Below are 22,622 nucleotides of genomic sequence, written 5' to 3' on the forward strand. Positions count from 1 at the left end.
CTGTTACAGTGGTGAGCAAAACTTTAATAGAGAAGACTTCAGAGCAGAACCAGACGCATTTGAAATCAGGGAGCAGATTCTTAATGAGCCCAGAACCGTTTAAAAAAATGCCAATTGCTACATGTCTAGGTGTTTCTAATTAAAACCCAGTCGTGGTAATTGTTTCAAAGGAAATAAAATATGTGCGTTTATCGCAGACACCCCGACTTTCAGGGTTTCATTGAGTGGAGCCGTATTTTTGTTTCATTGTCACAAAGGAATTGGAAAGACACTTGTGTACGTAAACACTGGTGACTCTGTGGAGACCATTTGCTCTGTGGAAAAGGGTTATGGTTCTCAACGTGCAGCGGTGAAACGGTTGTCACCAAAGCAAAGGCTGCTGCAGATGAGCAATTACAGTGAGTGAGTCATTAGAGTGACTTTTCAGCCTCTACTTGTGAAGATTTGAATTTTCTCTGCTTCGCATTTAGAGCACTTTGTATGTCCACTGTGCGTCCATCACAGTCACAGCCTCGTGTCTGTAATTTCTTTTCCTTAAACCCTTTTTAGACGCAGGGGACCATGGTGACACGTGGGTGCTGCACATAGAATTTCTTGTTTAGTTCAACACATGCGAGGCTTTGGCTGGAAAATGCCCTCGGTGACACGGACGAATGCCTCTTTAAAATGAAAGAAAATTAATATTGAAAAAAGAAAAACTGCTTTTCATTTTGATGAATCTGAAGCTACATCCGTTCATTTCCCGCCACTTATTCAAGGGTGAGGGTTGGGCTCGCTGGGTCAGTAAAGCAAAGACACCTCCTCCAGCTTGTCTGCAGGAAGCAATTCCCCGGGCAACTACCAGACATAATCTCTCCAGTGTGCCCTGGGTCACTCCAGTGGCTGCCATGGAAGACTGATGAGAGGCATCCCAGATGAGAAAGAAGCCACAATGCAGCCGCTTGTATCAATGATCCGGTTCATTAAGGACTGATCACTGTGAGCATCATAACCAAAGACGCTGCTCTGATAAATCTGCCGACGTCACACTCCACCTTCCCTCACTGGTGAACAAGAACCCAGGGAAGGGTGCTACCTCCCACCTTTGCTGAAGCTACACCCAAGTAAATCGATAGCAATCGATCGTAGTCGATGAGTAATCGTGTCCCACAGCGTCTGGACACGCTGCAGCTAAGGTGGAAGGCAGGAATCTGGGGCCTGCCGCCGCAGCCGACCAGCAGGAGATGGCTGACATGGTGGAGAGGTCCGGCCAAAGAAACCAAAACAACAACATAAGACCATCTATTATGCAAGAACTAATTCAGGTCCTAAAAGCACTGGCTTTTCGTTGCTATTTCCTGAAAACTGTCATTTTTAGCTCATCTATATTCATGGGGTTACATCATTATTTAAATGACCTGATGAAAAGGACGAGCTGCTTGTGATACATTATCAACGATCACTTGTTACAGTGTTGCTCAGTGAGCAGACACGAGTCCTGCAGTCAGAAGCGTCCCCTGAGCAATGGGAGGGAAACAAAGGCATCAAAGGAACACAAATACTCATGTGTATGCACGATCACGCCGCTGCAGACACGGACACACAGGCTTGCACACACGTACACACGCTGCTCACAAATACACCGAGAGAGAGAGAGAGAGGTGTCAGTGCTTGGGTAACCATGGCAACGGTAATGCCCAAAGGTTTGTTACTGAAACCTAGTTAATTAGCAAGAGAAGAGAGGGAGGAAGACTAATGCTGATACTCAGGGGAAAGTGTTTCACCATCTGTTAAAACCCACTTGTAACCCCCAGCCAGTCGGCCGAGTGTAACAGTGTGTGTTGAGGAGGCACCGGCCGCACTTGTCGCAGGAGCAAAACAAACACGCCAGCCTCCTTCTCATGCAGGTTGCAGTGTGTTCACACTTCCTTTTGGCTTATTGATAGAACTAACTAACTAGCTAACTGGAATTGTTAAACAAAAAGTGCAAGCATCTGCCGCCAATTATCAAAGAGAGGAAGGGACCGACGGATGAGAGAAAGGTGTAAGGAGTTGACAAGGAGTGGAGGGGGAGGAGGAGGGTGTGGAGTGTCGAGGGACTGAGGACGGTCTCTGTGATGGGGGAGGGAGGGAGGGAGGGAGGGAGGGCGGGACAGTGAGTGAGCGATTGAGGGACAAAGATGAAGTGAAACTGCATTGAGGGTGGAGAACGGACCTACAGGACTAAATTGGAACATAAAACAACAAGATGGAGCACTTCCTTTTTGGACGGTAAGTTATCACACTAAGGGGGACGGAGGGGAGGAGTTGACCAAATGTTGATGGGGAGTAAAGTACATGGACATCAGCCGTAGGAGAGAGTGAATAAGAAGACTCTGGACTGGGCATGAAATTAGATCAAAGTAAGGACCAAGCTTCAGGGCCACATCTTCAGGGTAGGAGGCAAGATCAACCCAACTAAAGTATAAATAAAGTAGTACATCATGTTTAAACTGTACTGTACTACTGTATATTTAAAGCAGAAGTATCCATGTTTTCCACACTTTTTAAAATAGTAGCAGTTTTACATCGGTCAACATTCATTGACACAAAGCAAAGGTGGTTTTGTGGAATCCTCGAAGCAAACCCTGTAATGTAAAAGCCTTTTATTGAATATCTTGAACTTAATTTGTGTTTCAGCATGTTTTTATTGTGTCTACGCTACCTTTGTGATCTACTGGGATATTGTGATCGACTCAGTTGGCTTCTACGGTTTTTAAAAGTTACTTTACTGTTGCCATACACGCTATAACCCAGTTAAGAATCAAGAAATAAAAATAGGAAGTAGACTAAAACTACTCAAATGAGTTTGCGTTTTGGGTTGGATTGTTTACTTCCTAGAGTGTGCAGTGGAGAAGACCACTGCTGTGAGGGGTGAAGAGATGAAACAATGCAAACATGAAATCTTCACACCTGGGGGTGAAATGGGTGCCAGTTTGTTCCTAAACTCCCACCGCAACATCACTGTGCCTGTGACGAACGAATGGTGACTACGCTGCAATAATGAATTTGGCCTCAAATCTCCATTTCATTCCTCATCTCTTCACTTTGCATCATGCCGCTCCCCATCTTATTTTCCGTTCCCTCTCAGCATCATCTCCTCCTAATTCCCCAGGTCCCCGTGCAACCTGTTTGTGTATTCCTGCGTCTCCCACTCCCCTCTCCATCGCTCTCTTCTGCTGCCAACCACCATTACAGCCTTTTGAGTTTTTTCATTTCTCGCCATTTAGTCACAACACTCCACAATGGCAATCAGCTATACCGGTGTCCTCGACATAGACACGCGCGATCCACAGATGTACAGTGGCGCTGAACGTGAAGTGCTTTTTCGAATATGCCACTGCTATTATTTCACATCACCAGCCACGTAAAGGACTTTGTTTATGACTAGTTTATTCACTTGATGACCAAATCAAGTATCGCGTTACATTGTAGGGCCATGACACACGTTCACAAGTTCACTTCTACGCAAACAGGAACGAACGTATAAATAATTTGAAAAAAATATATTATTATAATAAATGTCTGAACTCCTTTGGGAAACTTCACTGCAGAGGCAGATAAAGAGAGATAAAGAAATGAATTAACATGAATACAGCATAAATACGAGTGATACAGATCAGGGTAAACATAGGAGTCAAAACTATAAAAAGATATTTATAAATATATAGACGGAGGCAGTCGTTGTTTAGATTTTGCCAATTTATCGCTTCAAAAATCAATCATCCTTTTCCAATCTTTTCAGCTAAGTGCAATGCATGAAGGGCTGTACATTTCTGCATCATATGTCAGAGTTAAATGCTCAAAGCGAACAGTTTGAGGCGCGCCCCTGAAGCGATCTGACTCCATGAAGGAGATGCTTCAGTCTGCTTGGTTGGACACCACGGCTAATCTGCCGTTTGTAGGGAGGAAAAGAGGTCACTTTTATTGGACACAGAGCACCAAGAACAGGCAGCCTGACTGGAAGCTGTGTGCCAACTTATATAGCTATACTTGTGTTGGCCAATTCTTGGAAACACACCTCTTTGTGGGGACCATTTGCCAGTCCCCACGGGGTTAAGCCTCAGCCTCAGATAGTCATTTCTCTTGGATGGTGAGGGACAGCATGGAAGACAAGACATTAAAACATAACATGTGCATGTGTGAGTGTGACAGACATCACTTACCAACAGTTTTGTATTTTTCTACCTTATAATATCCACTTAAAACAGCCAGTTAGTTGTCTTGAAGAAGCTAATCTGCGATTATTGCCGTGTGTTTTAAGACGTTATACACAGCCTGGAGTAGTTTCAGAAGGCCTATTGGATTTTCCCAGACCGGCAGCTAAAGCAGTTACAATATTAATATGAATATATTTAAAGGCTGTTAAATAATTCACATATCAAAGACCCATATTCTACCTCAAAGGTTTGGCTTTAACATGCCAAGACCTCCTTAAGAAAGAAAAAAACACCTTGTGCACATCAGGAAAAGCAACTTTCGGCTTAATGTCAGTGGTTGAGACACACTGTTTTATTTAGCACTGAGCATTAAAAGCAGTGTTAGTTTTGTTGAATGGGCAGCTCTTGATAAAAATCACATTTGAGAGTGACAACAGCATTTACATTTTAAAATTCCCTGTAAACATGGTGAACATGCGGACAAGGTCCCAACACTTAAAAGCCAACCAGTGTGACATGAAGTTCTGTTCGAGTGCTTATCGACAAATGACAAGAGCCGTTGTCATCTTAATAAATAGAGCGGTGCTATACTTTTGGGCTACACTTCAAACCATCGACGCCTCCTCATGCCAGTCTTGCCTCATCAGCAACCATCCTAACCAGACAAGCACCGAGCAGACACTTAACATGTTACCTCCATCTCAAGCATTTACACCCTGACAGGCAATATCGGTTAAAAGCTTTGTCTGACATGACAGGCTGACATCATCTTCGCTTTGCTCTCAGGGAATTACTCGCCAGTCGGTGACTTCCATTTGCAGGTACGCAGAGTCGACCCTTTTAGATTATGAAAAAAGGCCACCTTAATGCTCAAACAAAGCAGACAGGAGAGAAAATTGTGTTACTCAAGAATGTCTCGGCTTCACAATGTAAGGCAGAAGTACTGTACATCAAGTCAAGAAAGCATAACCCTTGTCATGTCATTTCACAAAATGCATCTATGTCAGCAATAAAAAATGAGTCGCCAACCAATTGTTCCCTTTAGCTAATACAAATAAGAATGTGCTCGGCTGCATTAATGATGTAAAATACATAAACTCTGCTAAAACTACATCAACATCCACCCAGTAAATGCAACTCATCTGCTCAAAAAGGGCAGTGGAAAGAATGATAATTAACAAATATTTGCACGATTGTTGAATCAGACTTCATTATGAAGCCGTAAAAAGGAAGAAACACTTCACAATGGGAGGCAAGGTTGGCGTGAAACACAAACGGGAACGGGACAAAAGTGTGCCTTTCAAAAAGCAATTTTCTAAATCTACGATGCCGCATTAGCACCACATTTATATTGATGATGATACAGTGGTACCTCGGTTTTCGAACACCCACAGTTCGAACAAAAATTTTGAGATTTTTTTGCTTCAGATTTCGAACGAAAATCCAGAACTCGAACGCCCCGAAAAAGCCGGTAAAAAACATAACGTGCGCGACCGACCTTTGTTATTGTGTATAACACAGCCTCTGTATGCAGACGTGGCCCATTAGCTACATTTACTGACTGTTATTTCATCATATTGAGGTGTAAAACCTTTCCTGTCTCCACACTGGACCGTGGTAGAGTGTCACAGGGGGGTGGTCGCTCTCCACACCTCCGAGGCTGGAGCTCACTTCAGGGTTTGATGTCCTGTTGTGGGCTGGAGCTGGGACAGGGATGAGGCGAGTCTGGGACAGAGCGTTACTTGGTTTATGACTTTGTCACAGCCAAACTGCACAGAAGCGCACATTCAGAGCTGGACACGCACCGGGCACCTCTTCACTTCTGGAGAGACCTCACTCACTCGGCAACCCCTCCCACATGCAGCGGCCACACACATAGAGGAACAGTGCACCTGCAGCAGACACTCTACATTCACTCCTACAAAAGCCGATTTTAAGGCTTGGAACGCATTATTTCTTTCTCCATTAATTGTAAAGGGAAAAATCGATTCGGATTTCGAACAAATCGCTTGTCGAACGGCCTTCTGGAACGGATTGTGGTCGAGAACCGAGGTAGCACTGTATTTGATAATATTTAAAATGTTGAAAATTTGAAAGACAATGTTTTTATATGTTCCATGGACTGACAACAAACCAGGTCAGGACATTAGTTACACAATGTCGCTTTGCTGTCTGTCTGCTGTCAAAACCGGAAATGCCAACTGTGGATCTAGGTCCAGTAAGCTCCAATAAAGAGTCGAACACCCACTGACGTATGGATGACGGGTCCCTTTTTCATTCAGTGTTTTTGCAGATACAATTTGCAATTCTTTGTGGGTTGCCCTCTCACATAGCATGACAAACAGCGGTAGCCAAAATGTGTGTGAACCAATTCATACTTCATCACTTTTTACAAACATGAATGGGTCTATAAATAACTCTTCGCCAAGAGCTCATTTCTTTTTATTTTGCCAGGACTTCCACCAACACTGACAGTCAGGTCACAGTGGGTCCACTGCCAGAACACTGCAATAGCACGGGAAACTAGTGCACTGCAGAGCAAGACTGTTTACAGCGACCACACATTAGGGTTTCCAGCAGTGTTGTGTTTGGCAAACAGTGCTTCCAGTCTTGACTACTTTCTCCGGTAAAAAAAAAAAAATCATCTCTCCACAATAACAGCTACAGATGGTGACCTTATTGGAAATAAAAGACTTGGCCTTGACACCTCTTTCGCCTACCAGAAGGATGTTTCGATGCGAATGATGCTACTTAGTTGAGCCAGTTACAATGCTACTGTACAGCACATGCTCATCAAGACTGACAATTGTGACGTATAATTTATATATTATATACATCACCAAGAAAAATCTGCAATGTACCATGTCCATATGTCCATAGAAACTGAACTGCGGAATGGTAAGGGATTATTATACAGCCCATTTTGTTCCCTTCAACTCCTTATATAGGACAACCCACACAAAACCACAAAAAAATATATGTATCACTAGTGGCGTTTCATGAACTTATTGTTTCACCTTAATAGCTAGAGTTTGTCTGACCAGTCAGGAGCGAAAATCCCACTAGCCTTTAAGATAAACCACTACAAGCTGCTTAAAAGTTGGTCACAGAGCGAAGCACTCATGGCGACTGTATGGGATCCACACATGTATGTGTTGCTGGGACAGATGCTTTTAGCCCCAGCGACTGGCTGAAATGACGGTTCAAACCCAGAACCACAGCAAGAAAAATAAATCCTAAGCCTCATGTAAACCAGTCGCTGCGTTCCACTTTTTAATTCAAGCCATCGTCTTTTGTGGATGTTATCTTATTCTGATTTGGCAGTGTATCGGCAGAAAAACCTGTGTTAGACCATTCCTAAAGAAAAATAAATAAATAAAAGGCGGGGGAAAAAAACGATTTGTTCAAAATTAATCCCAGTGCAATTTCCGCTTCCATCTGTTGCAGTAAATAAGTACAGAAACATTGTTGTTTTGGCTGCGCACGACTACTTTTGACCATAAAAAAGAGCAATAAAAGGCAGTAATATTACCCTGATGACTCAAAAGCTGCCGGGATCTGTCTTTATAATGGCGCTAGTTTTGCTAAAAGCTTAATTACATCGGCAACCACAAACCAGGAAGACATTTCTTTTTTTTCCAATCCACACAGAAACAAACCCTCGACCACAGACATTTGAAAATGCTAATTGTGAGATGTTGGACTGGAGCGCAGGCAGGGTCAACTGATTCTCAACCCCCATCAGATACAATCATCCGCTCTCCAACTCGCCCTGCGTCGCTCATTATTCCATGTTGGGCGCGCACCAAAAGTTGTGCAGTGTAATTAAAACACCATTAGCTTGAAAGCGCAAATGAACAATCATGCGGAGACAGATATAAGCAACACAGAGAGACGCATCGGCCTTTAGTTACTGGCGGAATTATTTTCGCCAAGACAGCGGCACCAACGACGGGAGCACCATCAAAGGCTCAGTGGATATCAAGCCAAGAAGTCGTAAAGTGGAGTCATGTTGTTGTTTCCACTTCTGCAGTCAGTGTAAACAGCAGTGTTCAGTCAGAGTCCACGCCTGTGAGCACATGTCACTTCCAACTATAGTGTGGATATGATAACATGAAAAACACAAGGGGGGAAACAGGTCAACAGTGAGACATGATCTCAGCAGCATGGCCCGGGTCTGGCTCGGGGCCTTCCACCTTCTGCCCGGAAAAGCAGTCCGAGGTCATCATACGGACCATATGACTGGTACCCCTCCATGAGTTCTACCTTGAGTCTTTCAAGCGAGTCTGTATCCACACACTGGTGAATCTGAACTTCAACAGAGGGACGTGCAACTTGTTGTGCCATACGCGCTTGGCAGTATGAATTATCCAATTTATTCAAGCACATTACTACGCTACTCATTTTGGAATTAGGAAGGAGCTGCAGCATGTAAAGGCTGTTAGTCTCATTAATCTTTACCAGGCTGGGCACACTTTAGACAAGGGACTAATTAGGAGTGGGGAAATCGTTTGCCAATTGTTGGTGCTGGGCATTTTTTATCTTCAGGAGTCATACTTCACTCTGGTGTCGCGAGATTTTAATGCCATATTGATGTTCCGTAGTGAAACATGCTGCAGAATATCACTGCAAATCAATCCGAAATTCCTAATCTGGGAAAGAGCCGACTGCACAAGCGATAACCACAAACTGCATGTCATGTTTGTCGTGGTAGATTATCAAAGTAAGACAGGCCGGTTGTTGTTTTGATCTATTCCTGAGCAAAATAGCAATTCAACTGACTTCAGTCTTCAGGTTATGTAACTCAAATTACTGTCTGCCAAACACAGACCTTCAGTCACTATCAGTGCAGATATTTTTTTCCCTTTATTTTCTAATATCAAGGTTCATGACTGTTGCAAGCTAAAAGGAAACACACTGAAATCTCTGGGCATTCTATGTCAAACTTTACAGCGTCAAGTCCTCTGGGTAGATGCCTTTGAAGATGGGTGGAACATGTGACGTGTGTAAATCAAGGGTTTCATGTTGTGATTTGGTACAAGACCGTTTTTTTCCACTTGTGTGTCAAATGTGTGGCTTTCATCATGTTGTGGGAAGAACTCTATTTTTAAGATGGACCTGTTCCGTATCCTGGGTGCCGATTGGCTCAATAAACTAGCTTCAGTGAAATCCAAGTTAGCAGCTATGAGGCATCACAGTGCAGGTTTTTGCTGCAGTGTTGTGTTCTTGTATACAAGTGAGGAGCTGTTTCAAGCTCCTGGATTACATCTTATGTATCTTACAATAGTTGTGACTACTACGGAAGACGCTTTTGGAGATGGTGAATACAATGCTGTTGTATGGAGCTTATAAATGAGACTTCAAACACGTTTAAAAATATGTGTTATGACTATTGAAGATTGTCATTTTCTTGCCATTTCTTTGCCTTTCCTTTGGGCAACAGCGGCAATTTAGATGAAAAACATCTGTGCTTTCCAGCTTTTTTTTCTCCCTAGACACCATGAACTTTAAAAATACTGTAATTTGAATGTACAGTTGAAATTCTGTCTACACTTACACTAACAGATTAAAGGGTGACTTAAATGCTGCTCAACTTAAAAATAAGAGATAAGACACAGAGATTTCAAAGATCAAAAGTAAGTGGAGGTTAGCAACAGGCCAATAACTATGACATACAAACAATCAAAATAACAAACACACACACAAAATTGACTCTAACATTAAATTGATCGACAGAAAGAAACAAAGAAACAAGGCTGAGAGTAACAGAAAACAGCCCGAAATGACTGACAATCACACAAGAAAAAGGGACCTCACACGGACGCTAGTTTGAAAACACTTACACATGACTGTGGAGAAAAACAGGGAAAGTGGGAACATGGGGCAAAAACAGTTCTTCGCTCTGCTCCTTGAGTGACCTGTAAATCAATGCAATCTAAAAATGTGATATAGTAGTTGTACTGTCATAAAATTTACCACGTGTTAGAGGAGATTGAGATATGTAACATTCATTCAACAAACATCTAAATGCATGCTAATACTAGTGTGGATGGCAGAAATATCAACAAATTCTTGGCTTTTTCCAATAAGAAACAGGATATTCTCTATTTACTGTCGCATCTTAAGATGTGCTCTGCATTTCCATTCCTGAGTTGAGTTACCAACTGGCAAGTCACAAGAAATGCTTCTTATAACCCCGGCTGTGGGCCGGATGAAATGTGGCCCCTGGGCCGACTTTTGTCGTGTCTGTCACAGAGTGAGATTAAAAGAAACTCAGGTCGGAACCCAAACTTTCATTTCTGGCACAGCCGTGGGGATAAACGCTATTTATCTCATTGGCTTTTACCGCGTCTTTTCATGGGGACTGAAAAACAGGCTGGGGCCCCAGACTGGGCGCACGTAGGCAGCCTCCATCGCGTGTGTGCGCCAGTGTGTACCTGTCAGTCTTGTGCTCGGTGTGTTGTCGGTAATTGCCGGACCGTGGCGACCTGCTGAACCCCTGAAACAGAGCTCGGAGTAGCAATAAGAGAACGCCCCCCACCCCCAGCGCCGGCGCGCACACAGAGCGGAGGAGAGAGAGCGCACAGCAGCGCGCTGTCTCGGAGACGAGCGGGGCGATAGAGAGTGCGCTGGAGGCGACACCTGTCAAGTCTTTACTAAACCCGTTTGCTTCATTTTAAAACATCGCGTCCACCCCGCGAGTGGGGGGGTCGCACCGAAGAGGCTGTAGAGATTTGCGACACCCATTCGGACAAGTGAGCCACAGAGGGAGTAATGTGCCAAAGACGACGTGTGAGGAGTTGAGGCGGCGAAGTTGATCCAAAGATGTCGGCTGGCTGCAGCGATGAGGGCGCACCGGAGGGAGGATTTCATGCGAGGTCAGTCCGAGATTTAAACACGTTGTCACCGAACTGAAAATCGGTGTGTCGATGTCGCTGGCGAAGGCTCGGACGCCGTGTGCGGCGGACCCGCAGCTGCTGCCCGCTACGCACCGGACCTTCGCGTAAGACTGGTAACATGATACGAATCTGAAGACAAGCCACAAATCTGAGAGACATGCGGTGTTTTTAAGAATTCTCGAGTGATTTTTGGCGTCAGATGCGTCGTATTGTTGTGGCGTTTGGAAGCAAGGAAACTGCCTCAGTACAGGACATCAGATTTTGAAAGTTTTTAAGCAGATAACGTCTGTATATGTGCGCCATTATCTCTCACCCACACTTCTCTACTCGTGTTTTGTGATGTGGTAGGTGTGTGTGTGTGTTGTTTATGTGAGGTTTTATCTCTGTCTCCCCCTGGAGACACTTCTTCCATGGTGGGGTGTGACTGTAGTGCTACATTGAGACTCGCCATGCGAAGCCTATGTGATACATGTCTTTGATTTCACTCCCTCAGAGGTGGGAGCAGTGTCTTGCAATGCACTTCAGTCAATCGAAACAAAAGTTGCTTAAGCTCTTTGGTGAGGAAAGAACATCCTGATACACTTCATGTAAAGGCGCAACACAATAATGGAATGCCTGGTCCTAGTTCCCCGCTATCCTTTCTCTGACCCCCTTTCAGTCATACAATTAGTCACCACTGCAGAAGGGAAACACCCTACTAGTCTTGATTTTGAGAGGATGGAAGGTCTGAATTCTCTCTTCACAAGGCCATTCTCTGACGTCCTCCCATTGTTTTGGTCATTCCTACATTTAGTCACTCTAGTTTCTGAATAATCGTGAGCGCATTTGAAAACAAAAGCCTGCTGTCGTGTGAACGCTGTCACAGAAGGAGGACATCTTTAGGTCTTCCCTGCTTTTTTGTATGCTTGGGTAAAATGTTTGCTAGCTAGCTAACATTAGATAAAAATGCATTTGTTTTTTTTTAACCCATTTTTTTGTGCTAGAATCTTAAGGCTTCATTACCGTCATCAGGCCTCACACAGCATCACCTGCTGTGACATTTCTGTTCAAACAATCTTAATATAGAAATTGAAATCGCATTTGAAGGATCCTCTAAATTTAATCTAGTTTATATACAGGTGTTGATGAGATATGGTTTTGAGAACAAAAAAAATACAATTTAATTCCACATGTGAAAGTCCAAATATTTCATGGTCAGGGTCCCAATAACAACAAGGGTCAACATCATCTTGGTATCCAACTGTACATGGACCCCACAAAAAGCCCAGTGGAGACTTGGTGTGCTTCTGTGTGTGCAAGTGCAGGATTAACAGTCATACCAGGCCATATTGAGATTAGAACTGAAAGGCAAAGCAGCAAAGAACACGGATTAAAGAGAAAAGCAGAGATGGATGGATGGAGTGATGGACAGCATGAGGAGAATGGATTGAGAGGCAAAAAAGACTAAGTGGAGAATAGAGAGTGAGTGAGAGAGAAAGCAGCGCAGAACAGCAGATTAAAGTGTAATGTCCTAGTGTGAGAGAGAGAAAATCCAGGGCAAGTCAGGCAGTTGGGGAAACTGCGTGAACGTTGGCCGAATGTGGCGAGAATAAAGACGAGGAGAAGGCAACAGACACTCTTTTTCAACCTCCTTGGTTTGATCTCCTCCTTTTTTTTTAACCCATCCAGCTGAAAGACACGAGCACCGCTGCTTATATAACTCTTCATTTGATTTATAATACTCCAAAAACGTTTGAAGGGAGGAAACACAATGTGCACCAGAAACGTTGTGGAAACAATACACAATCTCACAGGGGGTGGTGCACTCAGCTTTGCTACCTGAATGGTAGTATGTTTTCATTTCCTGAGGTCTGTGATCGACAAGCAGCGGAGTCTCCAGTTTCCTTTAAATGCTGTTAAACTCTTCGCTCGGCTGGTACATGTGTTGGCTATTACCCCTCAGTGTGTGGTCTCTCAGTCGACACAAAGGATTCTCTTCTGCCAAATTTATCTCTTAAGCACCTTTTAGACTGCTTGAATTAGAGCCTTTGACTTGATGGGACATGAGGCCAAAATCAGGTTAATGAATAATGTCTTCTAGTGAATTAACATGACAAGGAAATCTGATCCAAGCCCCTGGTTTTCTGCCAACAATTAGGGTATTAAATCTTGCCCAATGGAAGATAATTATTGTCTTCAACAGTTACAAATTGTACTGTTCAGACGGTGGCTTAGAGTGATAGCCCTCAAGCTTGAGAAGAGACAGCCACCAACTTGGAATTTACATTATCTGAGGGCTGCTGCTTGCAGACGGCAGTGGAGTTCCAGCCTGCAAGGACTCTGCGACACTAAATTAGTTTGAAGCTTGTACTAGCATGAACTTGTTTCTCTGGCTCTCCTTGTCAACCCATAAGTCAAATTCAAGAGTCGCACAGCAGATGCATTGTGCGTGACTTCTTTCCTGCGTGATTTTATAATAACGCTCACTTGTGGATCTGCCAGATTCAGAAGGAGGCATGTTAGACTCAAACTGAATTCACCAGATATGTGTGGCAGACTGAAGAAGAAGCAAGTCCACGCAGACTCCGTGAGGGAGTCTAAGCTGGGGGAAAGAGGGAATACAACTTAAAAATTCAAATCTATGTAGTACACATGCCAATTCCGTGTGTGGCGCTTTAGGGGTCAAATGGATGGATGTGTGAGAGATGGTGAGAATGCAGGAAAGTACTGACGTGCTTTGTGTCTTCCTTAAAATGTGTTTGATTCTCTCTTGTTTGATTCTGGTTTGAAAACTTGTGTTCCAAATATTTAGCTCAAGTTGTGAGTCATTATCACCCAGTGTATTTCTACATTGCTATAGTCATAGGTGGAAACCCTGACGCCCTTAAAGAGTCAAGTTCAACCAAGTGTTGCTCAAGTGTAGAATGACTGATAGATCTGGTTGTGGACCACTTTGCGTTGGACACCTCTGGACTCTGGGCTCTTTTCAGAAAGACCAAGATCAAGAGGGATGTAGAAATGACGCTCACATTCTTGGCTTGACTCCCAGTTTTCAGTTTTTAAAAATATGGTGTTGTCACACCATACATAGAAATGTGTTTAATTATATTTAAAAAATAAAAAAAGAATTTTCTCCTGTAATCTGGTGAGGTTAGCAGCTAACACAAAAAGACAGGAGTTGTTTTGATGCGAGATGTCGATGATGCAAGAGTAGCAGCCGCAGGAGGCAGACCACGAAGCAGAAATGACTGTTGTGGTCACATAAGTTCATTTTATGGCTAATAAATAGCAAATGTCTTGGCATCTGCTCTCATAGAAGGAAGCTGAAACGCTTATATTCACCCCAGTATACATTTTTAATTGTTGAATTGTGCTATTCTCTACTTTTTTTTAACTCATTATGGATGATTTTTTTTAATACGCATTGAAAAAAAATCCCTCATCACTTCTTTTTACAGTTGAACCTTATTCTTCAGAGGGAGGAAGCTGTTTTCCACTGACCTTTTATTGTCATATAAATATTAGTTGTGTGTCTGTGTGAATAGTCTCTTGCAGTCAAGATTCAATGAAACACTGGACTGTCCAATAAAGTAAACAGCAGACAGTATAACCGCAGGTGTTAAAACTGTGGTGAGAATAATTTTCCCGGGTGGCATTTTTTTCCACTTTGCCAGTCAGTGATCACGGCGGCAGAGAGTCGTGTTCCAGGCTGCAGGCCAGTGGTCAGTGGACAAACAGCAGCTGTCAGGAGGAAGCGATGACTCTCACTCTCACTCTCCTCATGCATTTAAATAAATCTGCCTTCCTGCCACTACTTGACCTTCGCAACAAATGTGTACCTGCAACAATTTGAAAGTCTAATAAGCTGTGGTATAGTGGTCTGGGAGGTTGGTGACTAAAATAATAAAAACATTTGCCACTTTCCTTCTGAAGCCAGGGTTGGAACGATGGTGGCAGATTTTGTGTAGATGTGACACAGAATGTTAACAAGCTAAATCTTATTTATTTGTTCGGCAAAAAAGGCCATTTATATTACTGAACAAAACCTGCTAGTGAGAGCTACTCAAAAAACAAGACAAAGACAAGTGGTCCACTTTCTCACATCGTATTTGACTAATTGACAGAATCATCTTTCATTTTAAAAAAGGAATATATTCAGAATTCCTACCATTTATCAGGAAAAAAATCAGCATCAAGGAGTCTGTTATAAAACAAAGCGTTGTGGCAATATGCACATACATTTAAGAAATCATATGAAAGGATTGAAAGATTTGAAGCGTTTCTTTTTCATGAAAAAGACTGAAATAGAAATACAAAAGAGATTTGCAAGCGTGATCCCGACCTTAACACAACTTATTCTCTAAATATTTTAAGCATTTTAAAGAGAGACACAGCAGAAGACAACAATGCTGGATCAGGGTTAAATATCCAACATTCAATTAATTTCACCACAGTTCTACGATCCTCGATCACACTGATGTTGTAAAACTAGCGTAGCATCTGTCTTAGTTAGCGGCATGAACTACATGGACTCAGCAAACAGACTTTGATATACATTTGACCCTGGTTCTTGTGATAATAAAGGTCTGCCGCTTTGACTTTGCTTGGTCACCAAGGTGGACAGCCTCCAACAGGTAACCATGGTAGCAAGGGTTTACCATAGTTTGTGGCTCTAGATGGCAGGTTATGACAGGTTGGGTTAATCTCCCGGCCACGTCTTGCAGTACAACCACCTCAGTAGAGGATGAGAGGTGCAAGAATCATTTTGATCACAATAAAAAATGGATGAATCAAAAGACTATTCAAGCATTTGAAGCAGCTCTTACTGTATATCTTCATGCCATTGCAGGCCTTTGTCGTGAGCTTCAACTGTTACAGTGGTACTTCTGATAATAATTTATAATTATGAACTAGTTATGAAGACGTCTTCTGTAGCGCATGTTTCTATTGAAGAGGTTAGTGGGCGGAGGCACTGCCAGCTCACAGGTATACTCACAGGTGTACTGCAATGATGTATAGGCAATAACTGAAAGAAACGTGTATCGCCAGGAAGTAAACTGATCTTTTACCTCAGGTGATTCTTGTTGACTCATGCTCCTGGGCTGAGAGTATTTTTACAAGGTATTGGCTTGGTCCCACTAATGCCAAAGTTTAATGGAAAAACAAATCAGCATGGCTGAAGTGAAGGCTTCTATGGATATATTTTTATACAGTCTTCTTGTACACATGCCTAAAGCCATGACATAGTGCATTAATGTTTCAATACGTAACGTTAATTATTCAACAGCATGAAACTGCAACGGCTTCGGTCGGCCCGAGACAGCTGGAGAACAATGTTAGTGTTTCTGTTTTTGTAGGGACAGTCGAGTCCTAGGTGGTGCAGGCTGTTATTTACAAATGAAGAAGTTGTGAAGGTCAAGAAGTAGGCGGGAAAAAGTTTATCTTGATGAACTACACCGCATAAAAGTCTAGCAATTTACACTGAACAACGTACTTCTCGTACTCCCATTTTTCCACTTCAATACGCAGATCATGATGAGACCGCAGTGCTCATATCGGCAACAGTGACTTATGGATGCACTCCTGGACTGAGTATCTACTCAGTAAGTACATATCTAGCATTGATGGTCCACTTAGGTACCAATGTGTCTCACGTCGTTTTGTTCATCTTAATAAAAGATCAAGAGAAGGAGGCATCCTATGGCTTTCCCAATATATCTCTCCATTATTGTTTCCACAACACTCGCCCCCGTGGGTGTGTGTGGGAGACATTGCACTTAAGCCCTGGTTGATGATTTAAACTCACATACAGCAGCTCAGTCCTCAAAGGCTCAGATGAAGCAAACAGCGAAACATTCAGTCAATAAGGATTCTATACATGTATGTATATATGTCATCACATATGGTGCAGGTGTCTGTAACGTGAGAAACAGTGTGTCTGTATCTGTTCAGTAACAGACGTACCGTGGCAACCTGTATGGTGTTTTCAGCCTCTGTAACCCTAACCATAAGTACAAAGAACAAACAACTTCCACTACATTCTGACAGCCATTAAAGTCTTTAGATCCGTTATAAATATTTTAGCAAATTATATGAAAGTCGGGGGGCCTCAACTGCAGCGTACATTGAAACAAATCAACGACAAACTGATGTTGCTTTTTGACCACAGTGCTTTTTGATCACTGCATCCATTCCCAGCGTGGCTCTGTATCTACAGCGCGCAGATGGTTCCTACCTGGCTGGGATCTGATCACAGTGTGAGCCAGAGCACTTCTGGAGGCGAAGCAGCCGTGCAGTTACAGTGGAATATGCTTTAAGGTATTTGATGAGACAGCTGATACAGTTGGCTCTGAACGGGACATGACAAACAAGGAAAATGAAAAAGTCTAGACAAGTGTCTCAGCTCTGTTTAATAAGTCCATATCTTGCCTTGGAAAAATCCGGAGAACAGGATAAGACAGAATGGAAAAACAAAGGCTACATATGCATGTGTTACGTAATGTAGGAGACAGTGAGGCCTCAAAATAAGTGTTCTTTTGTCTTATTGAGTTCCTGCAACCATCGGGCTCAGTCGATTCCGCAGACGTAAATAAGATTTGGGGGGGAACCAAAAAGGAATTTATCCCGCAGTAAATGTCAGATCAGAACATTCCGGAGACGCATTACAAAAGACAAGGATTTAACAATGGAGGCGCTACACAGAGCCTCAACAGACAAACATTAGACTGCTACGTTGCATTATGAATGATGCTCACGTGGCCATCCGTCTATTTATTGTTGCAGAGGAGAAGTCGGCAGAAGAGGGGGCGTCGTACGTGGGAGCTACAGGCGCCTTCAGAAATAATGATTTCTTGGGTTATAAATGGCTGGTTAAGAAAAGACAGATGCCGGATATGTATAAGCCCAACAGATTTTCAGTTATTCACCCCTTTAAGTCAGATTATTCAAGTCAATCAGTCAGGGGTGTTTAAGGAGACTGTCTTTAAAAAGCGACACAGCAAGAGCCCGGGCTTACCCCAGGAACATTGTGTTTACATGGCAGTGGCTGTTACTAATGATTATTTTAATAGTCAATAAGCCATGAGGGACTGCAGTTATTCAAGAGCTTGCAGGGCGGCACAGAGGAATAGTGCTTAGCGCTGCAGCCTAGCAGCAGGAGAGCCCGGTATCAAGTCCAGCTCCAGGCAACTCTGTGTTGGGGGGCGAACCTGTGGAGGTGGAATGTTCTCCCAGCATTTGTGTGGGTTTCTTCACAGGGCTACACTTTCCTCCCACGGTCCGCAAACATTCAGAGGTTAATTGATGAATCTAGAATGTCAATAGGTGTGGGTGTGTGTGTTCTGTAATGTACTGGTGCCTGCGGAGAATCTCCCCTGCCTCATACCCAATCCAGCTGCAATTGACTCCTCGAGTATCAGGAATAAACAGATGGAACTACTAACAGTAGAAGGAAATATTAACATGATCAATGACCCTTTCTCCCTGAAATATCTATAAACTACTCTCTCATGAGTAATGAAGTCGGCTTGTTTTGTAGGGATGTATACAATACTATATACTAAGTGCAAACTCCCAGAACAATATTTTATGCTTTTTTTGAAAAAGCAGGAATAAAAAAACTACTTAAAACTAGGGAAGCTCCGATTAGGATTTTTGCAGATCACCAATCACGTGGATTGACAACGACAATGAATTGACAGTGAATTTGTAATCCAAATAATGAGAACTTCTGTGTACATGTGAAAAAAATGAACCATTAAATCATATTAATTCATTCAAGTTTTTATATACCTCTTCAACGAGGCAAACTATTTGAAAAACCTTGCTGAATGCAGCAGCTATTGTCAGAAGGACACGACTGAAAAACATGTCATTTGATGTGAGACGTCGCAGGTGAATGTCTAGAGACTGTGCTTTGTCCGTGAAATATTGACATACTGTAGCGGGACTCCGAGGTAGAGAGCATTGCATTCATGAAAGATTCCACTCCGGACGTTTTCAACAGTTTCAGACTCAGGTGGCTGACAAACACTGCACCTGACGCCAAAACGGCGATGGATCTGGTCGTTTCTGTCTCCGCGTAAAGAACAACTGAGAAGTTAGAGTCAAGAATAAAAACTAGCAAAATGGTTAGTCGTGACTCATATAAATACAGATATACTTAATTAGTATACAATATCACAGTATTTGTTTATGCCCTTGTTTGCATCTTTACAGCACGAGAGCATCTCATTTCCAACACTGTATGCTGTTAAAAATCTATTTGATATGGTCTTCTTTATTGAACACGATTCTTTGGAAAGGGAGCTTTGTTTATTTGAGGAAATTGGTGGATGACAAGAAAAAAATCCACATGAAGATCCGTCAGGGAAATTAAACATCGTCCACGACCACCGCAGAGTCAAAACAAAGAAAGAATCATCGCCACAATTAGGAAAACAGTTAGCACCAGGCATCAGCCAAACACTTAAAGTAAACACGAGTGACAATTATTTCCTATTGCATGAAGGCTCATTAGAAAGGATAAGAGAGAAGAACTGACAAACCAGACCTCGACTGCTGCGTGTAGTGTGAACTAACAAAATCCAAAAGGTAACTGAGGCTCCATGATGGTGCTAAAATGGGATCCGATTTGTGTCATGTCCCTTTTTTTGTTATTTCTGGGTTCAAAAGACAAGTGATCACAGGGAATTGTTAGATGGGCGCGGGGACAAATGAGGTGATCACATCAAACCGATCTGGATTTCAGGCCTCATAATAACAGCGGTACTTATGATACACTAGTATTCCGGGTCTGAAAAACGGCCTGTTTAACATAAGCCTGTCCCTGCGTCCTGCATTGTTTTGTCATGCTCCATTTTGGTTCTTTCAGCCGAGAAAAGCTCCTCCTGCTTTTAGTGTTTCCTTCAGTTGAGGAAATGTTGATAGAAGACAAATGTAAATAAAAATAATGACGACCCAGAGAGCATGAAAAATGATAGTACGTGGATAGGAAGTCGTACATAGAAGTTCCACTTAGATTGAAGAGTGGTTTGACATGTATCGACGTATCGGAATATCGAACCTGGTATGTGGTTGAGGGCGCTGAAACATGACACCAATAAGAAACTGCCAAATACATAAAAAAAAAAACAGCTCAAGGCAACCCATTCCTGCAGGCAGCTGAAATTTCCACACAGTGGAAACAACAAATCGCCCATGTGCATTCATGATAATAATATTGAGGCCAGTCTGACTTTCCGATACACAATGAAAAATGTCATTGTCATTTTTATACCCGTAATTCCAAATAGACCTACATTGAGTCATGAACATTCTCAGTGGAACGGAGCCAGGCGCTATGAAATAATTTGAATTCTAATGTAAATGACTATAATTATGACTTAATGGTTTGTCATATTATGAGTAATACGCCATGGTAGCAGTAGTAGTGTAAGGCTTTCAGGACTGAATGAAACCAGCTCTCCGTTTAGCTTTATGTAACATCAGAGGAGGTGCAATAAATGAATTTAATTTTGTGAAAATGACCATCAGTAAGACTCATTAGAATTTACTTTTGCAGTGTATTATGGGACTTTGTAATGTCATTACCACACAGGCCTGGTCTGGCCAACAGCTTCCAGGTTTAGACTTGCATGCAATATAATCCTAGTGATGTTGCCGTTTTTTTTTATGGTCTCATAAATGCAAATTAGCATTGCTTAAATGTCACGTAGCTGCTGGAGATATTAAACTTTTAATGACCATTTTAATCATCATTTAATGGCTCTTTCTACCATCATCGCGAGCCTGTTACAAAAGCTGCACTCACACCTGAAATGAATTTCAGCAACAGAACATTAGAAAGGTGAAAAAGTTGCGGCTTTAATCTGTTTCTGTTCCAAAGCATGCGATGTTGCTGAGTCTTTGGCTCCAGGCGAAAGAAAATCAGCTCGCTATGACATTTGCCGTTACTTCTCTTTTTGTTAGCTGCACTTCAAAGATTAATTTTGCACCTGAGGGCTGAGAACCAAACAGTCTTTCGCAGCTTTTTTGCTCAGATTTAGTAAAATGACAAAAAAACCTGAGACATTTAGGTATGAAGAGTCCATCTGTTGAAACCCAAATCTACCTGTTATTCCCACCAGGATATTTTTTCTTGTATTATCTATGGGAAGGTTGAATTGTATGACTGTGACTCAAACTGAAAAAACCCGGATGTGGTTCTAACATCATGTCTCAGCCCCTAATCTGACCTGACATCACCCCGTGCCGCACTTTCATAAAGACACTCCTGCTTTTGCCATCACTTCAGACCCAATCTTGGAGCAATTAGAGTTAATAGTATTTCAGCTACAAAGAAACCACTTCGACTGAAATATCATCTTGAAATGGAATTGCCCAATTAGCGCTGAACGGCATGAGAGCAGAAACAAACATTCTCAAGTGGTAAATAACATGCGATGACATCTTGGAAAGGCAGAATCAGACTAGAACTGCAGTATCAAATACACTGAAGTCCCCGCATTGTAGTGGCCGTCATCAAATAAGCAGGTCATTTTTGAAAGCAAATAGATAAAAAGTGTTAATTATAATATAATATAATAATATTACATGTTGATGGGATGAAAGGGTTAATTGTAGAAGTAAATATAATACCCATCAGTACAAAGGGGTACATTTCTAACTCAGACCCAATAAGGTTTCCAAAAGGCAGACATGAAGAAAGTTATTTGAATAACTTTTGAAGGAACAAGAAAAACAGATGGGAAGAGAAGAAAAAAAAAAAAAACACCTCAGATGTCCGTTTATTTAAAAATGCATGTACCACACTAAAATATACCACATTGTTGTTACATCCTAAGGATCAACTTGATATAGAGCATTAAGTATTTTGAGATTACAACAAAAGGACTATAAAATCAAATAAAAAAAAAAGAAAGCTTTGAGTGTAGAACTGTATCTTTGGCCAAAGTGGATGAGATGGTGGATTGTGACTGAATAGAAGACACTTGTGCTACTTCAAACTCAACTTACTTGTTATTTTTCGACAGTCACACTTTAAGCAGCCAACAATTTCAGTCGTCTTCAGATTACAACAAAATGGTTGGTGACAGAAAATTGAAATTGAAAGCAAACAGTGTTGTTGGAGGAACGTAACAAAGCTTGTCAGCTTAGTTGGAACCTTGACTATTGAACCTGAGCCTGATCTCTGGAGTGGAAGCGGCATGTTCATCACATAATGCTGGATTAAGAGTGAAAGTACACTCTGCCATCACACGTCAACATAGACGCACTACATTGACATCAAAGAGACGGCTCTTTATTTCCCCTGTCTGGCCACACACAGACACAAACACACTCACTTAAACTACAGTATTGATGGAGATGTTTGGTACCTATTTTTCACCATTATTACACGGGCTAGCAGAGTGCTATAGCTTCCTGTCCGATGGGCCATGCCTTCTTCTGTGTTGTTGGACGGAGTACTACAATGCCACGTTATCTACATCATTCTCACTGGATTTGCGTGGATGCCTGAAATTGCTCCTAATTTTTTAGTACTTTCTTTGGAAGCAGACAGAAA

The 22,622-nt window shown here is 42.3% G+C and overlaps 2 protein-coding genes across 3 annotated transcripts in view; one reads left to right on the forward strand and one right to left on the reverse strand.

Annotated features, from left to right (window-relative positions):
• macrod1 (mono-ADP ribosylhydrolase 1) overlaps positions 1-22,622 on the reverse strand; it is a 121,027-nt gene that overhangs the window by 56,719 nt on the left and 41,686 nt on the right. The window lies entirely within an intron of this gene.
• Positions 10,686-22,622, forward strand: part of flrt1b (fibronectin leucine rich transmembrane protein 1b) — a 29,413-nt gene continuing 17,476 nt past the window's right edge. Inside the window, exon 1 of the mRNA XM_053879816.1 lies at positions 10,686-11,056. The gene's annotated coding sequence lies outside the window, so the exon portion shown is untranslated. The remainder of the gene's footprint in view (positions 11,057-22,622) is intronic.

The sequence above is a fragment of the Synchiropus splendidus genome, chromosome 11 (assembly GCF_027744825.2).
Source record: "Synchiropus splendidus isolate RoL2022-P1 chromosome 11, RoL_Sspl_1.0, whole genome shotgun sequence".
NCBI lineage: Eukaryota > Metazoa > Chordata > Actinopteri > Syngnathiformes > Callionymidae > Synchiropus > Synchiropus splendidus.